This window comes from Pan paniscus, chromosome X, assembly GCF_029289425.2.
Source record: "Pan paniscus chromosome X, NHGRI_mPanPan1-v2.0_pri, whole genome shotgun sequence".
Taxonomy (NCBI): domain Eukaryota; kingdom Metazoa; phylum Chordata; class Mammalia; order Primates; family Hominidae; genus Pan; species Pan paniscus.
Genome location: NC_073272.2, coordinates 64,914,849 through 64,933,508, shown reverse-complemented (window position 1 = coordinate 64,933,508; position 18,660 = coordinate 64,914,849). Strand labels below are relative to the sequence as shown.

General features: G+C 40.5%; 1 protein-coding gene across 5 annotated transcripts in view; it reads right to left on the bottom strand.

Annotated features, from left to right (window-relative positions):
- The window catches only part of ZC3H12B (zinc finger CCCH-type containing 12B), a 461,192-nt gene that overhangs the window by 98,575 nt on the left and 343,957 nt on the right, over positions 1-18,660 (bottom strand). For 4 of the 5 annotated variants that reach the window (XM_055106403.2, XM_055106402.2, XM_063601967.1 and 1 more), the window contains one exon: positions 8,135-8,246. The gene's annotated coding sequence lies outside the window, so the exon portion shown is untranslated. The remainder of the gene's footprint in view (positions 1-8,134; positions 8,247-18,660) is intronic. The other variant, XM_055106405.2, reaches the window with a different exon arrangement.

Below are 18,660 nucleotides of genomic sequence, written 5' to 3'. Positions count from 1 at the left end.
TCGCTGCGGGACGACGGAGGTCCGGGCTGGTGGCGCGGGTCCCGCCCGGCCGTGCGAGGGTGGGGTGGCGCAGTCGGCTGCCTCCGGGACGCAGAGCACAGAGTACCCGCCGCTGCTTGTGCTGCTGCTGCTCCTGCAGCCGCCGCTCCTACCGCCGCCGCCGCCGCCCGCGCCTCTGGCGCGGGTTACACTAACACGCGGTTTCACACTCAGGAGCTAACCAGCGCCGGCCCCGCCCGGCCCCGCCCATCCCCGCCCAGCCCCGCTCAGCCCCGCTCAGCCCCGCTCGGGCGGGGGGCGCTAGCGCGCAGCCCTATATAGCTTTTATTATGTTGAGGTATGTTCTTTCTATCCCCTGTTTTATGAGAGCTTTTTTTTTTTTTTAATCATGAAGGGATGTTGAATTTTATCAAAAGCTTTTTGGCATCAGTTGAAATAATCATATGGTTTTTATGCTTCATTCTGTTGCTATGATGTATCACATTGATTGATTTGCATATGTTGGACCATCCTTGCATCCCAGGGATGAATCCCACTTGGTCATGATGAATTTTTTTTTTTTAATGTAACATTGAATTCGGTTTTGCTAGTATTTTGTTGAGGATTTTTGCATCGATATTCATCAGAGATATTGAACTGTAGTTTTCTTTTTTTGTTGTGTCTTTGTCTGGTTTTGGTTTCAGGGTAATGCTGACTTCATATAATGAATTTAGAAGTATTTTCTGTTCTTCTATTTTTCGCAATAGTTTTAGTAGGATGGGTACCAGTTCTCTTTAAATGTTTGTGGAAATCAGCAGTGAAGCCACTGGGTCCCTAGCTTTTCTTTACTAAGAGACTTCTTAATATGGCTTTGATCTTATTACTTGTTATTGGTCTGTTCAGGTTTTGGATTTCTTTCTGGTTCAATCTTGATAGGTTGTATGTACCTAGAAATTTGTCCATTTCTTCTAGATTTTCCAACTCATTGGCATATATTTGCTCATCATAGCCACAAATGATCTTTGAATTTCTGCAGTATCAGTTGTAATGTCTCCTTTTTCATTTCTAATGCTATTTGAATCTTCTCTCTTTTTATTAGTAAGTTTGGCTAAAGTTTTGTCAATTTTGTTTTACTTTTCAAAAAACCAACTTTTTGTTTCATTGATCTTTTGTATTATTTTCCTCATTTTAAATTCATTTATTTCTGTTTTAATCTTTATTTTATTATTATTATTATTTCTGAGATGGAGTCTCCTTCTGTCACCCAGGCGGGAGTGCAGTGCTGCTATCTTGGCTCACTGCAGCCTCCGCCTCCTGGGTTTGAGTGATTCTCTTGCCTCAGCCTGCAGAGTAGCTGGGATTACAGGCACCTGTCACCACGCCTGGCTAATTTTTGTATTTTTAGTAGAGACAGGGTTTCACCACGTTGGCCAGGCTGGTCTCAAACTCCTGACTTGAATTGATCCGCCTGCCTCGGCCTCCCAAAGTGCTGGGACTACAGGCGTGAGCCACCACACCCAGCCTATTAGTTCTTTTCTCCTACTAATTTTAGGTTTGGTTTGCTTTTGCTTTTCTATTTCTTTAAGATGTATCATTAGATTGTTTATTTGAAGTTATTCCTCTTTTTTGATGTAGGGACTTACAGCTATAAACTTCCCTCTTAGTACTGCTTTTGCTGTATCCCATAGATTTTGGTATGTTGTGTTTCCATTGTCTTTTGTTTTAAGAAATTTACAAAAATTGTTTCATCGACCCACTCGTCATTCAGGAACATATTGTTTAACTTCCATGTGTTTGTATAGTTTCCCAAATTTATCTTATCATTAATTTCTAATTTTATTTTATTGTGGTCAGAGAAGATGCTTGATGTTATCTCAATTTTGTTGAATGTTTTCAGACTTTTTTGACCTATCATATGGTCTATTTTAAAGAATAATCCATGTGCTGAAGAAAAGAATGTGTATTCTGCCACCAACAGATAAACTGTTCTGTAAGTATCTATTAGATTCATTTGATCTATACTGCAGATCAAGTCTGATGTTTCTTTGTTGATTTTCTGTCTTGACGATCTGTCCAATGCTGGGAGTGGGGTGTTGAAGTCTCCAGATATTACTGTATTGGGAACTATCTCTCTCTTTAGCTCTAATAATGTTTCCTTTACTTATCTAGGGGCTCTAGTGTTGGGTGCATATATATTTAAAATTGATATATCCTCTTACTGAATTTACCCCTTTATCATTATATAGTAACTTTCTTTGTCTCTTCTTATAGTTTTTGTCTTGAAATCTATTTTGTTTGATATAAGTATAGCTACTCCTGATCATTTATTGTTTCCATTGGCATGGAATGTCTTTTCCATCACTTTTCTTTTAATCTATTTGTGTCTTTATAGGTAAAGTGTGTTTCTAGTAGGCAACAGAATCTTGTTTTTAATACACTCAGCCACTCTATTTATTTCGATTGTAGACTTTAGTTCATTTACAGTCAACATTATTATTGATAAGTAAAGACTTACTCCTGCCATTTTGTTATTTGTTTTCTGGCGTTATTTCTTTATTTTCTTCCTTTAGTGAAGGCGATTTTCCCTGGTGATATGATTTATCTTGCTTTTTGTTTTTCCGTTTCCATTGTATTTTTTTGTTGTTGTTTGTTTGAGGTTACTGTGAGGCTTGCACCTGCTATCTTATAACCCGGTAACTACTCAACCCTGTTTTCATAAATAAAGAAACAAAAAGAAAACTAACACAAAATTCTATGCCATAACTTTATTTTCAAGTTTTTTAACTTTTTTGTTTCTATTTAGATCTTATTGTACTGTCTATGTCTTAAGAAGTTGTTGTAGTTATTATTTTTGTTTGGTTCATCATTTAGTTTTTCTAGCTAGCATTTTAGTTGATTACATATCACAGTTGCAGTATTATAACACTGAAGTATTCGGTGTTTTTTTCTGTGCACTTACTATTACCCATGAGTTTTGTACCTTCAGATGATTTCTTGTTTTTCATTAATGTCTTTTTCTTTCTGATTGATGTACTCCCTTAAACATTTCCCATAGGACAGGTCTCTTATGAATGAAATCCCTCAGCTTTTGTTAGTCTGTGGAAGTCTTTATTTCTCCTTCATGATTGAAGGGAATTTTTGCCATATATACTATTCTAGGGTAACAGTTTTTTCCCTTCAACACTTTAAATATGTCATGTCACACTCTCTTGGCCTGTAAGGTTCCAACTGAAAAGTCTGCTGTCAGACATATTGCAGCTCCATTGTATTTGTGTCTTTTTTCTTGCTGCTTTAAGCATCCTTTTTTTATCCTTGGTCTTTGAAAGTTTATTAAATGCCTTGAGGTAGTCTTTGAGTTAAATATGCTTGGAGATATATAACTTTCTTGTATTTGAGTGTTAATAACTTTCTCTAGGTTTGAAAATATCTCTGTTATTATCCTGTTGAATAAACTTTGTACCCCTATCTCTTCCTCTATCTCATTTTTAAGGCCAATAACTCTTAACTTTGACATTTTGAGGCTGTTTTCTAGATCCTGTAGGCATGCTTTACTGTTTTATATTCTTTTCTCTTTTGTCTCCCCTAGCAGTGTATTTTCAAATAGTCTGTCATCAGGCTCACTCTTTCTTCTTGATCAATTCTGCTATTAAGAGACTCTGATGCATTCTTCAGCATGCCAGTTGTACTTTTTAGATCCAGAATTTCTGCTTGATTTTTAAAATTATTTCAATCTCTGAAAAATTAATCTGATAAAATTCTGAATTTCTTCTCTGTGTTATCTTGAGTTTCTTTGAGTTTCCTCAACACAGCTATTTTGAATTCCCTGTCTGAAAAGTCACATATCTCTGTTTCTCCAAGATTGATCCCTGGTGCCTTATTTAGTTCATTTGGTGAGGTTATGCTTTCCTGGGTGGTGGTGATGCTAGTAAATATTCTTTGGTGTCTGGACATTGAAGTGATTGATATTGAATTTTAGTTTTCACAATCTGGATTTGTTTATACCCGTCCTTATTTGAAAAGCTTTCCAGAAATTAAAAAGGACTTGGGTATTTTGATGTAAGCTGTATCTGCTTTAGGGAACACCCAAATCTCAGTAATGGTGCAGTTCTTGCAGACTCATAGAAGTTGCACCTTGATGGTCATAAACGAGATTTGGGAGAATTTTCTGGATTACCAGGCAGAGACTCTTGCTCTTTCCCCTTATTTTCTCCTAAACATATAGAGTCTCATTCTCTGTTCCAAGCCTCTTAAACCTGGGGTTGGAGGTACACAAGCATCCCTGTGGCCATCACCACTAGGACTAGGACCGTGCTGGGTCAGACCTGAAGCCAGCACAGCACTGGGTCTCACTCAAGGCCTGTTGTAACCACTTCCTGGCTACTGCTTATATTCACTCAAGGCCCTGGGACTCTATAATCACCAGGTGGCAAAGCCAGCAAGGCCTGTGTCCTTCCCTTCAGGGAAGTGAGTTCTCCCAGGTCCCAGGTGGGTCCCTAGGTGTCATCTAGGAGTCAGGAAATAGAGTGACAAAACTTAGAAGTCTACCTTGTGTTCTATTGTATTGTGGCTGAGCTGGCACTGAAACCATGACACACAGTTCTTTCAACTCTTCCTTCTCCTTTCCAAAGGAAGAGAACCTTCACTCTGTAGCAACCACCACCTTAGGCCATGAGGAGTTCTGCCAGACTACTACCAATGTTTCCTTAAGGCCCAAGAGCTCTGACATCAGCTTTTGGTGAATGCTGCCTGGCCTGCAACTTACCCTTCAGGGAACAGGGTTCCCTTCTGGCCCAGGGCAGATCCAGAGATGCCATCCAAGAGTGAAGTCCTGAAATTGAGGACTCCAAGAGTGCCCACTTGGTGTTATATCCTCCTATAGTCATGCTGATATCTGAAGCCAGCAATTTCAGAGGCTTGCTCAAGGCCCTTGATGTAGCTCAGGGTTCAAGGCCTCTTCAGTTATCAGGTGATAAATGCTGCCAAGACTGGCTCCTTCCCTTCAATGCAGTGGGTTCCTTTCTGGCTCAGGGCATGTCTTGAGATGTCGTCAGGAAACTAGAGCCTGAAATGGGGGCCTCACAACTCTGGTCATTGCCCTATCCTGCTGTGGCTGAAGTGGTATCTAAGATGCAAGGCAAAGTCCTCCTCACTTTTCCCATTACTCTCCTAAAGCAGAAGGAAGGGATCTGTTTTGGAGCCTCAAGCTGTGCAGCCTGGGGTTAGAAATGTGGTGATTTCAGATCTCCCTTAACTGTGCTGGCTGGTGTTTCAGTAGATCATGTGGCCTCCCAGTCCACCGTCTCTGGGCTCAGTTTAGCCCTAGGACTTGCCTAACAGTTGCAGTCCTGATGACCTAGAATGCTTTTCAGGTTTACTTAGAGATACAGAGCACTTTGTCCCCCAGTAGTGATGTGTGAGGGAACTCAAGTTTAGACCACTAGGCTAGGTGACTACCCTCTGGCTAAGGTTTCTTTAAGTGCTCCCTCCATTAGCTCGACATGCATCAGGTAAGTTTGGTCTGGTTTTCCTCTCTGCTCTAAAAGGATAGCACTGAGATTAATGCCTCACAATTGCCGTGCTCACCTTCCCCCAGCATCCAAAGAAGCTCTCTGTACCACACTGCTGCTGCCAAGGGTGGGGAAGGGGTGGCATTTGAGATTCAGGAATGTTTTTTCTATCTCTTCAGTGCATCTTTCAGCAGTATAGAGTTAAAACCAGGTATTATGAGGGCTCACCTGATTTTTGGTTCTAATGAAGGTGTTTTTTTTTTTTTTTCCTCTGTAGATAGTAATTAAATTGATGTCCTTGCGAGGGTGACAATTGGTGGAGCCTTCTATTCTGCCATCTTGGTCCTCTCTGAAAATGCATTTTGTAATATTGTTTCCTTGGAAAATATGTTTGCAGCTGCAGAAAAATAACTAACATTACCTTTGGATTAAACAGCTATACTGAGTACTGCCTTGAAATGATTACCTACTATGAAGTACAATCTGATCCAAAATAGTGGTAAATTCTTCCCTGAGATGAATTATCACCAGGTAGAGATTATTATCCAGATTAGGTAAATTGAAAAATGAAGCTGTTGAATCTTCTTTTCATTTTCTGTGCTTTGTGTTAGAACATCTCCCCAAAGAGTCAGGGTTTTTATTGAGGAATAAAATGACTGTGGACTTTACTTTTAGGAGTATAATTCAGTAACAATGAGTAGAAGAACTAAGCAGACTGCTTTCCCGCCTTCCCCTTGCAAATTTTTTGAAGATTCTGCATTGAAATAATTATAACACTTTGATTTCAATCAACATTATTAAAACCTTTACAAGCATAAAAAAGGTGAATTCAATACAGTTTGTTAGACTGATGAAAAATCTGTAGCATTACTGTCTAAAAATAACAGAATTTGGGAAGAGAATGACAATAACAAGATATAGATAAGTTCCCTTAAGAGATTCCAGAGTCTTTTTACAAGCACCAGATGAGGCATAGATCTGATGACCTTTGAGTTTATTTCCTACTCTGAAATTTTAAAATTCTCTGATTTCTAAAATTCTCTGAGTTGTCTATGCATAAGCCAGTTTCTCACAGCCAGCTCTATGGGCATATATAACATATATTCCCACTTTCATACTTTGGCAAAATAACAATAACCGCATTGATAACATCGATTGATGCTTTGGTATTTTTTATTTTAAATATTTTTTATTTTAAAATATTGTTTACTTTTTACTATAGTCACCCTGTTGTCCTAGCAAATACTAGGTGTCATTTATTCTTTCTATTTTTTTGTACCCGCTAACTATCCCCATTTTCCCTATCCCCCAACTACCATTCCCAGCCTCTTGTACCTACTCTTCTACTCTCTATTCCCATGGGTTCTGTTGTTTTTATTTTTAGATCCCACAAATAAGTGAGAAAATGGGATATTTGTCTTTCTGCCTGGCTTATTTTACTTAACATAATGACCCCCAGTTCCATCCATGTTGTTGCAAATGACAGAATCTCATTCTACTTTTATGGCTGAGTAGTACTCCATTGTTTACATGTATTACATTGTCTTTACCCAGTCATCTGTTCAACACTTTGGTTGCTTCCAAATCTTGGCTATTGTGCATAGGGCTACAATAAACATGGGAGTGCAGATATATTTTTGATATACTGATTTACTTTCTTTTGGGTATATATCTAACAGTGGGATTGCTGGAACATATGGTAGTTCTATTTTTCTTTTTTTGAGGAACTTCTAAACTGTTTTTCATAGTGGTTGTACTAATTTACATTACCACCAACACTGTATGAGGTTTCCTTTTTCTCCACATTCTCGCCAGCATTTGTTATTGCCTGTCTTTTGAATAAAAGTCATTTTAATTGAGGTGAGATAATATTTTATTGCAGTTTTGATGTGCATTTCTCAGATGATCAATGATATTGAGCACCTTTTCATACACCTGTTTTCCATGTGTATGTCCTCTTTTGAGAAATGCCTATTCAGGACTTTCACCCATTTTAAAATCTGCTTATTATATTTTTCCTTTCCTATAGAGGTGTTTTAGCTCCTATGTATTCTGATTACTAATCCATTGTCATATGAATAGTTTGCAAATATTTTCTCTAATTCTGTAGGTTGTCTGTGCATTTTGTTGATTGTTTTCTTTGCTGTGCAAAACTTGTGATCGCATTTGTCCATTTGTGTGTTGGTTGCCAGTGCAATAAATAGCACTTAATAGTGTATTACTCAAGAAATCTTCACCCAGTCCAATGTCCTGATGAATTTCTCCAGTGTTTGCTTTTAGTAGTTTCACAATTTGAGGTCTTATATTTGCATCTTTAATATGTTTGGATTTGACTTTTGTATATGGTGAGAGACCGGGATCTAGTTTCATTCTTCTGCATATGGATATCTGGTTTTCTTAACACCACTTACTGAAGAGACAGTCCTTTCCCCAAAGTGTGTTCTTGGCACCTTTGTCAAAAATGAGTCCACTGCAGGTGAACAGACTTATCTCTGAGTTCTCTATTCTGTTCCGCTGGTCTATTTGTGTGTTTTTGTGCCAGTACCATGTATTTTGGTTACTATAAGTATTAGTACATTTTCATGCTGCTATAGAGAACTAACTTAAAAATGGGTAATTTACAAAGAAAAAAGGTTAAATTGACTCACAGTTCTGCAGGCTTAACAGGAAGCATGACTGGGCAGCCTCAGAAAACTTACAGTCATGGTGGAAGGTGACTGGAAAGCACACACATCTTCACAATGTTGGAAGCATGCACATCTTCACAATGGCAGGACAGGAGAGAGAGTGAGGGTGTAAGTGTCACACTTTTAAGCCATCAGATCTCATAAGAACTCACTCACTATCATGAGAACTGCATGGGGAAAATCCACCCCAATGATCTAATTACCTCCCACCAGGTCCCTTCCCTAACACATGGGGATTAAAATTCGAAACAAGATTTGTGTGGGGACACAGCCAAACCATATCACTATAGTTCTGTAGTATAATATGGAATCAGGTAATGTGATTACTCCAGTTTTGTTCTTTTTGCTCAGGATAGCTTTGGATATTCTGGGTCTGTTATGGTTCCCCATAAAATTTAGAATTGTTTTTCTATTTCTGTAAAAAGTATCAGTGGAATTTGGATAGGGATTGCATTAAATCTATAGATTGCTTTGGGTAGAATGGACATTTTAAAAATATGGATTCTTCCTATCCACAAACAGAGAATACCTTTCCATATTTTGGTGTACTTTTTAATTTCTTGCATCCATGTTTAATTTAAAAAAAATTCACTTCTTTGGTTAAGTTAATTCTATGTATTTTATTTTATTTGTAGCTATTGTAAATGGGATTACCTTCATGATTTCTTTTTCAGAATATTCTATGTGGGCATATAGAAATGCTACTGATTTTTAATGTTAAATTTGTATCCTGCAAATTTATTAAATTTGTTTATCAGTTCTAATAGATTTTTGGTAAAGTCTCTGGGTTTTGTGAAGTATAAAATGATATCATCTGCAAACAACAATAGTTTGACTTCTTTCATTTTAATTTGGATGTTCTTCATTTCTTTCTCTTATCTGATTGGTCTAGCTTGGACTTCTAGTACTATGTTGAAAAACAGTGGTGAAAGTGAGCATTCTTGTTGTATTCCTGATCTTAGAAGAAAGGCTTTCAGGTTTTCCCCATTCAGTATAATACTAGCTATGGGTCTATTGTATATGCCTTTTATCATATTGAGATATGTTTCTTGTATACCTAGCTTTTTGAGGGTGTTATTCTTTATGAAATGATGTTGAATTCAATGGATCTCTCTGCAGAAACCCTACAAGCCAGAAGACAGTGGGGCCCAATATTCAATATTTTTAAAGAAAAGAATTTTCAACCCAAAATTTCATATCCAGCCAAACTAAGTTTCATAAATGAAGGAGAAATAAAATTGTTTACAGACAAGCAAATGCTGAGGGATTCTGTACCACCAGGCCTGCCTTACAAGAACTCCTGAAGGAAGCCCTAATATGGGAAAGAAAAATCGGTACCAACCACTGCAAAAACACACCAAAATATAAAGACCAGTGACACCATGAAGAAACTGAATCAACTAATGTGCAAAATAATCAGCTAGCATCATGATGACAGGATCAAGTTCACATATAACAATATTAATGTTAAATGTAAATGGGCTAAATGCCCAAATTAAAAGACACAGACTGGCAAGTTGGATAAAGAGTCAAGACTCATCGGTGTGCAGTATTGAGGAGACCCATCTCACGTGCAAAGACACATATAGGCTCAAAATAAAGGAATGGAGGAATATTTACCAAGCAAGTGAAAAGCAAAAAAAGCCGAGGTTGCAATACTAGTCTCTGATAAAGCAGACTTTAAACCAACAAAGATAAAAAAAGACAAAGAAAGGCATTACATAATGGTAAAGGGATCAATGCAACAAGAAGAGCTAACTATCCTAAATATATATGTACCCAATACAGAAGCACCTAGATTCATAAAACAAGTTCTTGGCGACCTACAAAGGGGCTTAGACTCCCACATAATGATAGTGGCAGACTTTAACACCACACTGTAAATATTAGACAGATCAATGAGACAGGTTTTTTAACAAGAATATTCAGTACTTGAACTCAGCTCTGGACCAAGTGGACCTAATAGACATCTACAGAACTCTCCACCCCAAATCAACAGAATATACATTCTTCTCAGCACCACATAGCACTTACTCTAAAATCAACCATATAATTGGAAGTAAAACACTTCTCAGCAAATGCAAAAAAAAAAAAAAAGACAAAAACAAAAAACCTGAAATTATAACAAACTGTCTCTCAGACCACAGTGCAATCAAATTAGAACTTAGGATTAAGAAACTCACTCAAAACCACACAACTATATGGAAACTGAACAACCTGCTTCTGAATGACTACTGGGTAAATAAAGAAATAAAGGCAGAAATAAATAAGTTATTCGAAACCAATGAGAATGAAGACACAACGTACCAGAATCTCTGGAACACAGTTAAGCAGCGTTTAGTGGAAAATTTGTAGCACTAAATGCCCACATCAGAAAGCCGAAAAGATCTAAAATCAACACCCTGACATCACAGTTAAAATAACTAGAGAAGCAAGAGCAAACAAATTCAAAAGCTAGCAGAAGACAAGAAATAACTAAGATCAGAGTGGAACTGAAGAAGATAGAGACACGAAAAACCCTTCAAAAATCCATGAATCCAGGAGGTGGTTTTTTGAAAAGATTAACAAAATAGATAGACCAGTAGCCAGATTAATAAAGAAGAAAAGAGAGAAGAATCAAATCGACCCAATAAAAATGATAAAGGGGATATCACCATTGATCCCACAGAAATACAACCTACCATCAGAGAATATTATAAACACCTCTACACAAATAAACTAGGAAACCTAGAAGAAATCAATAAATTCCTGGACACATATACCCTCCCAATACTAAACGTGAGAGAAGTCGCATCCCTGAATAGACCAATAACAAGTTCTAAAATTGAGGCAATAATTAACAGCCTACCAACCAAAAGAAAGGCCAGGACCAGACAGATTCACAGCCAAATTCTACCAGAGGTACAAAGAGGAGCTGGTACCATTTCTTCTGAAACTATTCCAAACAATAGAAAAAATGGGACTTCTCCCTAACTCAATTTATGAGGCCAGCATCATCCTGATTCCAAAACCTGGCAAAGACACAACAACAACAAAAAAACCTCAGGCCAATATCCCTGATGAACATTGATGTGAAAATTCTCAATAAAATTCTGGCAAACCAAATTCAGCAGCAAATGAAGTTGGCTTCATCCCTGAGATGCAAGGCTAGTCCAACATATGCAAATCAATAAATGTACTCCATCACATAAACAAAGCCAGCGACAAAAACCACATAATTATCTCAATAGATGCAGAAAAGGCCTTTGACAAAATTCAACAGCCCTTCATGCTAAAAACTCTCAATAAACTAGGCACTGATGGAACATATCTCAAAATAATAAGAGCTATTTATGACAAACCCACAGCCCATATCACACTGAATGGGCAAAAGCTGGAGGAATTCCCTTTGAAAACTGGCACAAACAAGGATGCCCTCTCTCACCACTCCTATTCGACACAGTATTGGAAGTTCTGGCCAGGGCAATCAGGCAAGAGAAAGAAATAAAGGGTATTCAAATAGGAAGACAGGAAGTCAAATTGTCTCTATTTACAGATGACATGATTTTATATTTAGAAAACCTCATCATCTCAGCCCAAAAACTCCTTAATTTGATAAGCAACTTCAGCAAAGTCACAGGATAGAAATTCAATGTGCAAACATCACAAGCATTCCTATACACCAATAATAGACAGAGAACCAAGTCATAATTGAACTCCCATTCACAATTACTACAACAAGAATAAAATGCCTAGAAATACAACTTAACAGCTTAGAAGGGACCTGCAGGACCTCTTCAAGGAGAACTACAAGCCACTGCCCAAGGAAATAAGAGAGGACACAAACAAATGGAAAAACATTCCATGCTTATGGATAGGAAGAATCAATATCTTGAAAATGGCCATACTCTCCAAAGTAATTTATAGATTCAATTCTATTTCAATCAAGCTACCATTGACTTTCCTCACAGAACTAGAAAAAAACTACTTTAAATTTAATATGGAACCAAAAAAGGAGCCTGTATAGCCAAGACAATCCTAAGTAAAAAGAACAAAGCTAGAGGCATTAGGCTACCTGACTTCAAACTATACTACAAGGCTACAGTAACCAAAACAGCATGATACTGGTACCAAATCAGATATGTAGACCAATGGAACCGAACACAGGCCTCAGAAATAACACCACACATCTACAACCATCTGATCTTTGACAAACCTGACAAAAACAAGCAATAGGGAAAAGATTCGCTATTTAATAAATGATGTTGGGAAAACTGGCTAGACATATGCAGAAAACAGAAACTGGAGCCGTTCCTTACACCTAATACAAAAATTAACTCAAGATGGATTAAAGACTTAAATGTAAAACCTAAAACCATAAAAACCTTAGAAGAAAGCCTAGGCAATACCATTCAAGACATAGGCAAGGGCAAAGACTTCATGGCTAAAACACCAAAAGCAATGGCAACAAAAGCCAAAATTGTCAAATGGGATCTAATTAAATTAAAGAGCTTCTGCCCAGCAAAAGAAACTATCTCAGAGTGAACAGGCAACCTACAGAATGGGAGAAAATTTTTGCAATCTATCAATCTGACAAAGGTCTAATATCTGGAATTGACAAGGAACTTAAACAAATTTACAAGAAAAAAACCAAACAATCTCATTGAAAATTGGGTGAAGGATATGAACAGACACTTCTCAAAAGAAGACATTTAGGTAGCCAACAAGCATATGAAAAAAAGCTCATCATCACTGGTCATTAGAGAAATGCAAATCAAAACCACAATGTGACACCATCTCACACTAGTTAGAATAGAGATTATTAAAAAGTCTGGAAACAATAGATGCTGGAGAGGATGCAGAGAAATTGGAATGCTTTTACACTTTTGGTGTAGTGTAAATTAGTTCAACCATTGTGTTAGACAGTGTGGCGATTCCTCAAGCATCTAGAACCAGAAATACCATGTGACCCAGCAATCCCATTACTGGGTATATACCCAAAGAATTATAAATCATTCTACTATCAAGACACATGTACACATGTGTTTATTGCATATGTTGTACTTATACACCATGAAATATTATGCAGCCATAAAAAGGATGAGTTCATGTCCTTTGCAGGGGTATGGATGAGGCTGGAAACAAAACCAAACACTGCACGTTCTCACTCATAAGTGAGAGTTGAACAATGAGAAAACATGGACACAGGGAGGGGAACATTACACACTAGGGCCTTTCGGGGGTTGTGGGGCAAGGGGATGGAGAGCATTAGGACAAATACCTAATGCATGCGGTGCTTAAAACCTAGATGACGGGTTGAAAGGTGCAGCAAACCACCATGGCACATGTATACCTATGTAACAAACCTGCACGTTAAGCACATGTATCCCAGAACTTAAAATAAAATTAAATTAAAAAAGAAAGGATGTTGAATTTTTTTTAAATTTTTTTAGTATTTATTGATCATTCTTGGGTGTTTCTCAGAGAGGGGGATTTGGCAGGGTCATAGGACAATAGTGGAGAGAAGGTCAGCAGATAAACTTGTGAACAAAGGTCTCTGGTTTTCCTAGGCAGAGGACCCTGCGGCTTTCCACAGTGTTTGTGTCCCTGGGTACTTGAGATTAGGGAGTGGTGAGGACTCTTAACGAGCATGCTGCCTTCAAGCATCTGTTTAACAAAGCACATCTTGCACCGCCCTTAATCCATTTAACCCTGAGTTGACATAGCACATGTTTCAGAGAGCACGGGGTTGGGGTAAGGTTATAGATTAACAGCATCCCAAAGCAGAAGAATTTTTCTTAGTACAGAACAAAATGGAGCGTCCTATGTCTACTTCTTTCTACACAGACACAGTAACAATCCGATCTCTCTTTCTTTTCCCCACATTTCCCCCTTTTCTATTCGACAAAACTGCCATTGTCATCATGGCCCGTTCTCAATGAGCTGTTGGGTACACCTCCCAGATGGGGTGGCGGCCGGGCAGAGGGGCTCCTCACTTCCCAGACGTGGTGGCCGGGCAGAGGGGCCCCCAACCCCCCAGATGGGGTGGCCGGGTGGAGGCGCCCCCCACCTCCCAGATGGGGCGGCTGCCAGGCGGGGGTGACCCCCACCTCCCAGACGGGGTGGCTACTGGGCGGGGGTGCCCCCCACCTCCCAGATGGGGCAGCCCGGTGGAGACACTCCTCACTTCCCAGACCGGACGGCTGCCGGGCGGAGGGGCTCCTCACTTCTCAGACCGGGCAGCCGGACAGAGGCACTCCTCAGTTCCCAGATGGGGTTGCGGCCGGGCAGAGGTGCTCCTCACTTCCCAGACGGGGTGGCGGCTGGGCAGAGGCGCTCCTCACCTCCCAGACAGGGTGGCAGCTGGGTAGAGACGCTCCTCACCTCCCAGATGGGGCGGCCAGGCAGAGGCTCTCCTCACATCCCAGACAGGGCAGCCGGGCAGAGGTGCTCCCCACGTCCCAGAAGATGGGTGGCCAGGCAGAGATGCTCCTCACTTCCCAGAAGGGATGACGGCCGGGAACAGGCACTCCTCATTTCCCAGACTGGGCAGCCGGGCAGAGGGGCTCCTCACATCCCAGATGATGGGCGGCCAGGCAGAGACGCTCCTCACTTCCTAGATGGGGTGGTGGCCGGGAAGCGGTGCTCCTCACTTCCAAGACTGGGCAGACGGGCAGAGGGGCTCCTCACATCCCAGATGATTGGTGGCCAGGCAGAGATGCTCCTCACTTCCTAGACGGGGTGGCGGCCAGGCAGAGGCTGAAATCTCAGTACTTTGGGAGGCCAAGGCAGGCGGCAGGGAGGTGGGGGTTGTAGCGAGCCGAGATCATGCCACTGCACTCCAGTCTGGGCAACATTGAGCACTGAGTGAGCGAGACTCCATCTGCAATCCTGGCACCTCGGGAGGCCGAGGTGGGCAGATCACTCGAGGTCAGGAGCTGGAGACCAGCCTGGGCAACATGGCAAAACCCCGTCTCCACCAAAAAATACAAAAACCAGTCAGGCACGGCGGTGTGCGCCTGCAATCCCAGGCACTCGGCAGGCTGAGGCAGGAGAATCAGGCAGGGAGGTTGCAGTGAGTCAAGATCGCGGCATTACAGTCCAGCCTTGGCAACAGAGGGAGACCATGGAAAGTGGAAGACGGAGATGAGGGAGAGGGGGAGACCATGGAAAGTGGGAGGAGGGAGAGGGAGAGGGAGAATGTTGAATTTTATCAAATGCTTTTTCAGCATCAATTGAAAGGATCATCACTGCAGGACTCAGTGTCCATGGAGCAACTACTTTGTTCTCTACTAGCCCCATACCTAGAGCCCAGTTTCTCCAGGCCCAAGGGACCAGCAAACAATTGCCCTCCATCCTGTTGGGCCCCATATCCCCCACTGGCTCATAGCCTCAGTCAACCAGGGACCTGACATCATTGCATGAATTATCACAATATAATTCACATAATCACACCATTGTTATGAATCAAAATCTGCCCTAAAAGAGATATATTAGTTTTCTCAAAATGAAAGAATGTTTTAAAAAACCACACAGCTGCTGAATAATCAACCTGTGAAACTGAGATGTTTCTAGAATGAAACAGTAAATGTGCCTGTAATAACTTAATTTTTTATGTCAGAAAATTATATTTGTCTCCATCTTTTTTCCCACAGTATACTAAATAAAAAGGGAAATAAGGTATAAATAGATTTTGTAAACCTTTTATATTGGAAAAGCCATGAAGTAAGCAGATAAGACAGATGTTCTGTAACTTGGAGGGGTATATAGGATATTTTTGAAAAGGTACAAAGTCCTCAGATGGGCTTAGAAAATTCACTGTATAATTCATATATCATTTTACTTGACTTGCACATCTTCAGGTGCTTGTGTTTACTGTGTTCTTGCCATTAACTAAATGTCTCAGTCTGTCCCAGTGTATAATATTCTGTGAATTTTCTTGTATTATAGTTCTATTGTTGGTCTCTTTGCATCGATGATACAACAGCAACATTTTAAAATTATTGTTATTATTGATTCCTAGTTTTATTCTGTTTTGCCAGAGAAGATGCTTGATATTATTTCTATTTTGTTGAATACTTTAAGACTTGCTTCTTGACCTAACATATGGTCTATCCTTGAGAATGATCCATGTGCTGAGGAAAATAATGTGTATTCTGCAGCTGTTGAATGAAATGTTCTGTAAATATCTCTTACGTTTATTTGATCCATAGTGCAGATTATGTCTGGTGTTTGTTGATATATTTTTAATGGTCTAGAAGATACATCCCATGCTGAAGGTGGGGGTGGGGGTTGAAGTCTCCCAGCATTATTGTATCTCTTTCTTATTCTCTAAGAATATGTGCCTCATATATCTGGGTGATCAAGTGTTAAGTGCATATAAATGTACAATTGCTATATCTCCTGCTGAATTGACCACTTTATAGTTATATAATTATGGTTATTGCCTCTTCCTATAAGTTTTGTCTTGAAATCAATCTGATTTCGAGTATAGCAACTCCTATCCTTTTTTTTTATTATACTTTAAGTTCTAGGGTACCTGTGCACAACATGCAGGTTTGTTTCATATGTATACTTGTGCCATGTTGGTGGGTTGCACCCATTAACTCATCATTTACATTACGTATATCTCCTAATGCTGTCCCTCCCCCTCCCCCTACCCTATGACAGCCCCAGTGTGTGATGTTCCCCTTCCTGTGTCCAAGTGTTCTCATTGTTCAATTCCCACCTATGAGTGAGAACATGCAGTGTTTGGTTTTCTGTCCTTGGCAATAGTTTGCTCAAAATGATGGTTTCCATCTTCATCCATGTCCCTACAAAGGACATGAACTCATCCTTTTTTATGGCTGCATAGCATTCCATGGTGTATATGTGCCACATTTTCTTAACCCAGTCTATCATTGATGGACACTGGGTTGGTTCCAAGTCTTTGCTATTGTGAATAGTGCCACAATAAACATACGTGTGCAAGTGTCTTTATAGCAGCATGATTTATAATCCTTTGGGTATATACCCAGTAATGAGATGGCTGGGTCAAATGGTATTTCTAGTTCTAGATCCTTGAGGATTCACCACACTGTCTTCCACAATGGTTGAACTAGATTACAGTCCCACCAACAGTGTAAAAGCATTCCTATTGGGGGTGGAGCCAAGATGGCCGAATAGGAACAGCTCCAGTCTACAGCTCCCAGCATGAGCGACGCAGAAGATGGGTGATTTCTGCATTTCCAATTGAGGTACCGGGTTTATATCACTGGGGAGTGTTGGAAAGTGGGTGCAGGACAGTGGGTGCAGTGCACCGAGCATGAGCGGAAGGGCGAGGCATCGCCTCACCTGGGAAGCACGACGGGTCAGGGAATTCCCTTTCCTAGTCAAAGAAATGGGTGACAGATGGCACCTGGAAAATTGGGTCACTCCCACCCTAAAACTGTGCGTTTCCAATGGTCTTAGCAAATGGTACACCAGGAGATTATATCCCGTGCCTGGCTTGGAGAGTCCTATGCCCATGGAGCCCCGCTCATTGCTAGCACAGCAGTCTGAGATTAAACTGCAAGGTGTCAGCGAGGCTGGGGGACAGGTGCCTGCCATTGCCGAGGCTTGAGTAGGTAAACAAAGCAGCTGGGAAGTGCGAACTGGGTGGAGCCCACCACAGCTCAAGAAGGCCTGCCTGACTCTGTAGACTCCACCTCTGGGGGCAGGGCATAGCCAAACAAAAGGCAGCAGAATCCTCTGCAGACTTAAATGTCCCTGTCTGACAGCTTTGAAGAGAATAGTGGTTCTCCAGTACACAGCTGGAGATCCGAGAATGGACAGACTGCCTCCTCAAATTGGTCCCTGACCCCCAAGTAGCCTAATTGGGAGGCACAGCCCAGTAAGGGAAGACTGACACCTCACCCAGCCGCGTACTCCTCTGAGACAAAACTTCCAGAGGAACGATCAGGCAGCAACATTTGCTGCTCACCAATATCCGCTGTTCTGCAGCCTCCACTGCTGATACCCAGGAAACAGGATCTGGAGTGGACCTCTGGCAAACTGCAACAGACCTGCAGCTGAGGGTCCTGTCTGTTAGAAGGAAAACTAACAGAAAGGACATCCACACCAAAACCCCATCTGTATGTCACCATCATCAAAGACTAAAGGTAGATAAAACCACAAAGATGGGGAAAAAACAGAGCAGAAAAACTGGAAACTCTAAAAATCAGAGCATCTCTCCTCCTCCAAAGGAATGCAGCTCCTCACCAGCAATGGAACAAAGCCGGATGGAGAATGACTTTGACGAGTTGAGAGAAGAAGGCTTAAGACAATCAAACTACTCTGAGCTAAAGGAGGAAGTTCAAACCCATGGCAAAGAAGTTAAAAACTTTGAAAAAAAAATTAGACAAATGGCGAACTAGAATAACCAATGCAGAGAAGTCCTTAAAGGACATGATGGAGCTGAATACCAAGGCACGAGAACTACGTGATGAATGCACAAGCCTCAGTAGCCGATTTGATCAACTGGAAGAAAA